We start from the raw sequence: 10,358 nt of genomic DNA, 5'->3' as shown, positions 1-10,358 counted from the left end.
TCCAGTACCAGACGTATATCGACCGAGTACTGACGTCATTTCCGTAAGAAAATTATGTTTTGTACAAAAGAAAATGAACTTTTAAGGCTTTCTTCTTGACAAGTCATCGTATGCGTTCTAACTAAAGGCGTAGTCTTTTCCACAGGCCCGCAATCTGTCAATAGTACCTCCAGTCTATAATGGCGAGTGAAGTATCAAAGCTAAGCAACCGAAACCGAGCACTACACTACGAAGCCTTCTGAGATCTGCGCATGTGATGACTATTCATAGGCCGTGCAGGGAGGTGGGTCTAGAGTCACTTTAACCGGTACGCCACTCCTTCCGAGTCATTCAGTTTGGTCATTTTGACCAATAGAAAGGCTAGATTTCCCCTGCGGCCATTGGTGCGAGGTGCATCCTTCACATTCTCGAGCAGAGTTCTGGTTATACTGATTGGCTTTTGTTGCCAAAATAAAAAATTTTGGTAGAAAATCAAAGGTGAGAAACTCGGACGGGTTTCCAAAGGCACATTTGCTGTGCAGCCCGCTGCAGCTCCTCGCTGATGTCCTGGCGCTGCTCAGTTCTCTCTCAAACATTGCTACTACAGCAGGAGGGGCTGTAACAAAGGCTAACAAAGTGGGGAGGTTTAAATTTGAACGCTCCTCTGAGAAGGGCTTCATTATGTATCGTGGATTTGATAAATTAACATCCTCCCGCCCTGTTTGTCAAATATGTCACTGCGAGGTTTGTACCTTCATGGGTACATCTTCCACTCCACTTTGGCACTCGATCGCACCTCATTGTGGCAATGTGTATATGAAATTCCTCGCCAGAGGTAACATCATTATAGTTCAACATGACCTAATTTAATACCCTGGCGCTCCAAATGTGAAATGGAAGACATTCTAATGCCAGAAGGCGCCGAATTCATTTTCAGATCAAATTGAATAATCTGCTGCCGAATGTTTGGCAGACCTAGAAATACTAGTCTGACCAACTTTGAAAAAGAAAACATGAAAGTGTCTTGTCGTCTGAAATACCAAGAGGCAACCTTACATAATTATGGTCACATAAAAAAAAAGTTTGATCAGTAAGACCATGATTTCCCTATTCAGTGTAACAATTCAAGGAATGGATATGAATCGTTTTAGCAATTTGACAGAGGACGACTTTTGCCTCAGTTGCCCCTCTTTATTGCAAAAAAGAAGAAGGATAAGGAATTAAAATGCAGGTAGATTTGGCGTATGAGCAAGAATTGATATACTACAAAAATTGTCCTCGTATGCGGGGGGGGGGTAGGCCCTACACACTTTTAAATTGTACAAAATCAAGTGTATTAATGTTTTCACAGTGAAGAATGGATAGATGATTATTCATATCTTCATATTGGAGCGACAGATTGACAGACAGACATACTGAGCGTCTACACACACACACACACACACACACACACACACACGCCACAAAAACACACACACAAATACATATATAGCACATAAATAAATGGAATTTCGTGTGTTCATGCCATTGATACTCAATACATTGTTTTCTAGAATTTTGGTTGGACATCATGGATTTTCTTGCGGATGAAACTAAACTCAAACTATTACACATAACCCTCACAAGATGTTTTCCAGATAATACCGCTTTTTGATGAGCAGTTAGCCTAATGCAGTGTTTTTTTAATAAAGCTATCTTGAACTAATTCCCAAGTGAATGACATACATGCTTGAAAGTACTCGGGCTCTATTATCGCACTTATCATCTTATGGCCATTGAGGGAGCTCTTCTCTGTTCTGCGAATTAATGTAACCCGGATTTGGAAACCATGCAGTGTAAAATCGGCCAATTCTTCCTGTTGCTGAGGTGGAATTAGCGCTTTCCATCTTCGATTTTCGCCATCAAGCTTGTCTCTGTCGCAAAATACCGCCTTCTCGCAGCAAATTACTGCAAGTGCCTTCACTAACGCGGCTCACCATGAGCCATGATATACCCCCAAAAACAGATTTCCTTTTGCGATCGTGATGCAGCAAAAACTCATGGTTTAAACATGACCGTGATTAATACAAGGGCTTGAAAGCCAGGAGGTCCTTTCATTTTAATCACGGTGGAGTGATCGCAAAGAAAGGTCGAGAACAAAAGGATCGGGGATAGAAATGGGAAGAAAGAGTTGGAGAGAATTGAGAGCAGAGGACGGAATGAGAAGATAAGTGGAGGGGTTGGAAATAATCATTAAGCGAACCTCGAGACAGGATAGAAGACATTTTATACGGGACTCGAAAAGATATACGTTATGTCGATCTCGTGGACCTGTTTTGCTTAGCGTTGAGCTCGTGGGCCTTATTGTTTTGTCCAGTGTCGAGCTCTTATAGGCCTTATTTACCTATAGTGTCTGGCTCATGGTTCTGTTTTACTTATAGTGTCTTGCTATTGAGTCTGTTTTACAAGATGTCTAGAGCTTGTAGGCTGTATAAACTGGTGGGTGTCGAGTTCGTGGGATGTCCCCTCAACCTTTTTTTTTTTTGTACTTTTAATATATTGCTTTTGCTTTGTTTGGTTGTATTTTGAGGCGGTTTCTTCTGTTCTGTTTTGTTGTACTGTGTTCCCTTATCTTGTTTCAAATGTAATTGAATTATTGTTTGTTAAAGGGATGGTATAGTATTGGCGGAGATGAGTATTGAGCTTTTAACTTTTTGCGAGATAACAGGAAACCACTTACTGACTCATGAAATACACGATACAAAGCATACCATTCTAAGAGGAATTTGATTAAATCATGAAAATCGATTTTGAAATGGCTGAGCTATCCGGCAACAAAGTAAAACAACACGATCCTTACAAAAGGTGGGTCCCATCCGTTATTAGTATCGCTTTGTTTTGGATATCTCATCCGTTTCAAGACCAATTTGAATCAAATAAACGTTGAATTCCTCTTGGAATTACATGCTCTTTCACATTTCATAAGAGGTTTCTCAGTATCTCATCAAAAAAAAATTTGAAACCTGAAGCCAGGTCTCAATCAAAACTACATCATCCCTTTAACTAGTTTTAGCTGGTCTGTGACTTATACGCAAAGTTAGGCGATATACCGTACAACGCGTATACCATTAACATGAGGAGCATTTTGAACAGCAAAGGAAATTGATATAACCTGAATGTTGCCTTTCTTTTGAATAAGCTTCATGAGATTGTCGGAATCATTATTCTACTCTCTAATGCAACATACAATCTTGATAGTTTCGGAACTGTTCTTGGCACAATTATAGGTCTATAGTGTTTTATACATGACAGGGGATAAATCATCACTGATTCACAATACATCCCATTGCTGCGAGGAATGGTTGATTGTGCTACTTCAATATTCCTGTTTTACAAAATCAAATAAACTTGATTGCAAGAGAAAACTTTGCGAATGTATGCAAGTTGAAAAAAAAAAATGACCTGAAACTAGTTTTACCCACCATGTCCCTCTCGACCCAGGTGTATAAATGGGTACCTGGCAACGCTGGGGTAATAATAATGGCAGGGCCCTCTGGTAGAGCAGTGGCAACACTGAAGAGGCTACCCTGGGTAAATAAGACCTTATTATTATTATTATTATTATTATTATTATTATTATTATTATTATTATTATTATTATTATTATTATTATTATTATTATTATTATTATTATTATTATTATTATTATTATTATTATCATTATTATTATTATTATTATTATTATTATTATTATTATTATAACACACGTGTGTTCAAGTCATACTAATTTTATCATTGATGTAAATGAAATGGTCAAAATTATGAACCTATTTTTCTCTTCTTTTTTTGTTCAGACCTGAATTACAAGCGCTTCTTTGACTTCTGAAAGAAGAATGATTGTGAAAGATGTTCCCTCATGATAGCAAAATGTGAATGTTATCAAAACGATATAATTTTCCGCTCTTCAAGCAGAGTGCTATTCTATCAACCTGACAGATGTACATCTCTTATAACCCAACTCAATCTGGCCATCCATTCATTCATTCAATCTCATTATTCCGTAACTGAAGGGATTGATGTCTCCCCGTTCGGTAACTGATACCTTAATCAGGTGAAAATCACCTGTAAAGATGATTGCACGTTCCCCTCCGATCGGCAGGACCAACAACCCTAAAGCTGATACCGCTCTCGCTTTCCATCCAATTTTATCGCTTGGGCGCCTCTGGCATTATTGATCCAACCACTTTCCAGTTCTTCCCTTTTTTCATCTTTAGGAAGAAAAGTAGAAATAATCCAATGTCTCGGATTGTATCTCGTTTACATCACAGTGTCTTCAAAGAAGAATTTCACTTTTACCTTAGCACAAAACAAAGTACATAGTTAATTCCATTTATTGCCCTGAAATACCACACTGTCAAATTGCCAATTAGTGGACACCAAGTACGACTGCTGCGCAGAAGTAAAATATACATTTTAAATTCGTCTTTGTCCTTTCACGGAAAAAGATAAAAGCAATAAATTACAGTGTTCATTGCAACTCTCTAATGGTATATTTTTTTTTCAAAGATATTTATGCTTTCTAAGATGATCCTCGGTTTTTGTTTTGCTTTGTGTTATCATACCTAAATATCTAACTCTGATATTGCAAGTTGTGAAGATTTCAGTAAAGGCATTATGTGTTTACGGTATACGTACGGTGTATGTGTTTGGAAAACCTAAGCTGAACTATATTGCAGATAGTCCTGAGATATTATATGGTAGGAAAGAAATGCAAAATGTCGTTTAAAATGCCTATATACCAGCCAAACTGATTTATTGACTCTGTAATATCTTTTCCTTGACTCTCAGTGAAAGATCGGGGTAGAAATCATATTTGTGTGTGTGTTTTGTGTCGGATGTGTTTGTTTGTTTGTTTGTGCGTGCGTGCGTGCTTGTGCATATGTGTGCATGCATATTATGATGCGACTATTTTGTTATGTTGTACAGAAATACTAGAGACTTATCCATATATTGTTTGAACGGAAATAAGTGAACACCATTGAAAAGTGAATAGGAGATACAAGACCTTGTATATCTGACAACACTTACATACAAGTGATGATTATATAACGTGCTAAAATAAATGTTGCTCTTGGCGAGCGAGGGATTTTTATTTACGTTCAGATTTCGGCTGATATAATTTATGTCACTGTTTATACCACTGGACACAATTTGGTGATACTTCAATAGTACCATTACTTTATTACCACTTCACAGATATTTCTTTCCCGATCTTCGCTGTCTCTAATATTGCTATGAACTTGTGCACTGTTTTATGAGGATCATTGCAAGAAAAGATAACGTAGAGAAGACGCGCCGGGTAACTATTAAAACGCACTGCACGACTACGCCGGGCGAAGCTCTCAAATATAACTAACTTTACATAAAGTTTAATGTTATACTTATAGCAAAACCTATTAAATCCCTCCATGAGCATTCCATTCTCCGTGTCAATCAGAGACCGGTTAAAAGTATCCTGGAATCGCATAATCGACCTACATACCAAACCATAGTTGCAGTGACACGATTCATATGCCTAACAACCACAGCATGTGCGTCTCTGCCGTCGACTCGTTAACGATTCTCACCGGTAAATATTGACAGTGCCCTCAACGATCGCCTCGTCCCTGTTTGAATTCGTCGAGAACTTTACGCATGTCCTTTACCCATTTCCAAAACCTGTCATCCCACCTTAAGCGTTCTGCCAGAGAGCGTCAAAGAGGACGTGATTTAAACATGCCATCCACTCTCCTCCACACCTCATGTCTCTGGATTCGCAACAATAAAATGAAATAAAAAACACCAGAATACAGCTCATATAAACCTTAAGACCAATATCAATAGTGTTTATGTATCGCCAAACAAAACAATGCAAACAAGATAGTGCAAATAGGCAGTAAAAACAAACACAATCGTGCTGATAGACGAGCATCATATACGCAGAAATTCCAGTCAAGTTAAGACCGTTACAGAAATTACAGATATTCACGAAATTTGCAACGTGATAGTCGACGTTTGGTGATCAGGAGTAGTACATGTTACGTCGGGCTACATGCATGATATTTTGTAATGTATTGAATAACCAATTTTGATTGATAATGATCAATGGCTGGTCTTTTATCTGAAAAAAGTAAAATTTTGTTCCCTTCTCATTCGGGTATCAGCTTCAGTAAACGTTATTCAAACCATGATAGTAACACACATTCATCAACATCTCAGGATTGTACTAGCGAGACGGGTTACTAGTAAAAAGAAAACTATAAGTAATAACCATAACAATAAAAAAAATAGAAGTTGCCAACTGTAACGTTGTTGTTGTTTTCCCACTGGATGGGAAACTTGCATGCTTTATTGACATGAAATCATTTCCACTTGCATATTATGTATCAAGATAAACAGCTGTCTTGCTGTTGCGTGAGAAGCAAATCTTTACTCGAAACACTGTAGATTTCGAGATCTTCAGGAATATTGAGTGGATGTATCTCGTGCAAGGTTGTTTTTATTTTCTGAGATAAAAACGGATGTACAAGTATCATCGTTGCATCGCGAGAAAAGGAGGACAGTGCTTCGGGGAACGAATTGCTGAAAGACAATCGGAAGTCAAATATCACAGAGTATCATGTTCTTCGCAGCAGAGTATACTATGACGATCTCCCCTACTTTTATAACCATTAAGACGACATGCGTCACAAAGAAGAAATCATGTGATTGAAGGAATGTAGTACTGTAAGAGGAGATATAAGGCTAAGGCAGACAAATTCGTACCTGATAAATTTATTATTGCATAATACAAAATTGATTTTTTTTAAAATATTAAAGTCTACAAGTCTACAACTTGAATCATTACATGATCATTTCATTTTGCAGGAAACCACTGTAAAATACACAATTCTCTGGTCTACGAGGATATAAACAACGTGGATTTCTCATAAGTACATGGTACAGACTGATGTTCACGATTTTAAAATCATGTTTTCAAGATACATGTCCTACAATTTTAAGTTAACCTGAAAAAAAAAGAAGTTAATTTTTCTAACTTCTTTTGGTCTGCATGCGCAATTTTCACTTAGTTTTTAAAGAATGATATAATTATTAATGTATTCACATAATGTAAACAACTATCTGTCAATATCTATCTGTTTTATACTAGAAACATATATATATATATATATATATATATATATATATATATATATATATATATATATATATATATATATATATATATATATACATATATACATATATACATATACATACATACATACATATAATGAAAGAGAGGAGAGGAAATGTTTGTGATAAGGATTACGATATGACATAGATTGTATCATATTAATCATCATAACGATTCATAATTTTCACGTGCCTTGTGGATTGTGGTGAGTTGCGGTTTCCACAAAACGTGAAATCAATGACATAACGTCATAATTTGCTTGCGACTTTAAAGGGACTGTACAGTACTGGTTGAGGTAGGGATTCATGTTTTGAACATTCCTAAGTGAGATAATGAAACGCCTCTTATGAAATATGAAAGAGCATGTAATTTTAAGAAGGATTCAACGTTTATTTGATGAAAATTGGTTTTCAAATGGCTGAGATATCCAAAAAAGTGCTAATAATAAAAGGCGACATGCCCCAACTTTATTAGTATCTCTTTGTTTCACCTTGTTTTTGGATATCTCAGCCATTTCAAAACCGATTTTCATCGAATAAACTTTTGATACCCCTTAGAACTGCATGCTCTTTGACATCTCATAGAGTGGTTTCTGAATATCTCACAAAACGTTAAAAGCTAAATCTTCACCTTGACCAGAACTGTACACACCCTTTAAATGCACAACTGCCGTTCGGCTTTTAAATCATTTTGCTCTTAAAGGGGATGGCTATTATACTGATCAGTGGGAATCAGTGGGAATGCCGGGGGATGATTGTTCCAATTCTTGTGGGATTCATTTAAGAGTACATTATGTATCTATTGTTGTGTGAAAATTATTATTTGCTTCAGAACGGTCTCATATTCAAGTAATGTGCAGTTTAATGCCCCGTCGCTGTATAAGCTTGCTAGCCTGGAACCATTAAACTGCACATTACTTGAATATGAGACCACTCTGAAGCAAATAATTCTCACACAACAATAGATATATAATGTACTCTTAATCCCACAAGAATTGGAACAATCATCCCCGGCATTCCCACTGATTCCCACTGATCAGATACTTGCCATCCCCTTTAAACTTGACTATGGAGCGGCTTTTCAGGTAAAGGTGAGTGGGACAAAATGCCTTGCTCAGACATTAAACACAGAAAGGGCGTCCTGCTTCTAAAGAGTTAAGTAATTCGACGGTGCGACTCTGATACGAGGTATTAACTGTGCACTAGAGAATGGGTTTGAAACTGAAAAGAAAATCTTGGAAATTTATAATAATTTGAAAAACACTAAGTGGCAAATAAAAAAGAAGAAGACATATTTCAACTTTGAAATGAAACTAACACGACAATATCTGCAGGGCATAGAAATGCCCTTCGAACTACTTTTTTTCATGGTTGCCACCAAAGCCGAACGGTTTCGGAAACGAAGTAAAGTGGACAGGCCCGTGCATGTATCTGGTTCAATTGAATTTGTTCTCTCCCTGTCCGGGAGCGAACCTGAAATTGTGCAGTTTGCGGTAGCCTTTTGGATATTAACGTTTGACCATTAGAACCTTCAGACAACATGATTGACCTTTAAACTAGATATTGACTGTATAGATTTTTCCTTTGTTCCCCAATAATCGCGATGTTAGGCCACGTCCTATATTTTCATCTTCTTGGATGTTCCCTTCTGACGTTAACATTATACGCAGAGCTTTTTTCCTCACTGACAAGACGCGTGTAACAGACAATGTTCAATAATGCCACATGTTGTGACTCAAAACTAGACAAGCATCGCTCTAGGAAATGACATTATGACAGCAACCATAACCATGTAAGGCAGCATAATATCGATAGGGTTTTGCAGATATTCAGAGACAGGACAAAGCCCAATCATATTTCAGTGGTCCTGGTCTGACTATTCGATGAAAAAAAAAAGTGTGGACCAGGTTGCTTCGGGCTTTGCCTGTCAAAAGCAACACGGTAATAGAAAATTGCCTGTTACAATCTCGTCAAAATAAAACAAAACAAAACAAGACAAATCTACCCACTATGTTTCACTTATATAATTTGGCAATTATTCATTTGTTTATGTCTTAAGCTACATATATTTTCCTTTGTCCACACAAACCATTTAATATTATGATGAGGCCAAAAAACCCTATAATGTTAAGGGTCAAAAAGACGAACACTCCCAAGGAAAAAAAGCATACATAATAATATTTTAATATAGTATATATCAATTGTGTTTGCGTTTGTGTGTGATTATATTGTGTGTAATGAATTGCTCTATACGTAAGAGACTGGCTATAATAGAAGTATATGTGCTGTGCGAGAGGTTTTAGAACAATCTTTGGGGAAATCTGAGGGTAAGTACGTAAGTATTGAACCTTCGGTTGACGAACGACACGATGAGCCTGCATGGGGGTATATAGGGAGGGAGAGGGAGAGAGAGGAAACAAGTTTATAAAGCTTATATTATTCACAGTGGTTGCTTTTGCCTCACTCTGACACCTTCGGCTAAATCTCGAAGCAGCTGCAGCATTTCTCGAGTCAACATGACTCCACGGAAGGGTTATTTGCCTTACCACTAAAACACACACATGGCACCCGGTCGTTAAGATTTTCACGTAGACGCAGATCCCGAACCCCACGCCAACCTAAACCAAACCAAAATGTTTCGTCATTATCATCATCGACTGTGCTGAAGTGGACAGGGAAATCATTGTCTCAGATTTCAGATTCCGAAGAAGACAGAATAGGTTTGAAGAAAAGCAACGTGGAAGGCACATAATCTATAGAAGATGAAGACACGCCACACACAAAAAGGCACGATAAAAATACAATGATCCATAGAGGTAAGACTGTAATGGTTGATGCAGTTTAAAGGGGGATTCCGGATCAGTTGATAGCTTGTCTGAAAAGAAAAAGTCATATTTTATGAGTATAACAGTGAACAATTTTGATCAAAATGGGACAAAAATTAGGGAAGTTATGAATTGTACTGAAGCTTCGCTAATTTTTGCACAACAATTCTCGAATAGATTATGTGATAAGTATGAAAATGAGGGAGCTGAGATGTTGTCGTCCTCTCAAAATGTTGCCTATTGATTGTGCACAAAAATGACTCGCAAACACAAAACAATTCTCTGCTTTAAAAATGTAAAAAAGCAATGTATATTCCAGGCTGATTAACTTTGAAATGACGTATTCAGATAAGATTAGGG

Source organism: Diadema setosum, chromosome 15 (assembly GCF_964275005.1).
Source record: "Diadema setosum chromosome 15, eeDiaSeto1, whole genome shotgun sequence".
Taxonomy (NCBI): domain Eukaryota; kingdom Metazoa; phylum Echinodermata; class Echinoidea; order Diadematoida; family Diadematidae; genus Diadema; species Diadema setosum.
This window is presented reverse-complemented; position numbering follows the sequence as displayed.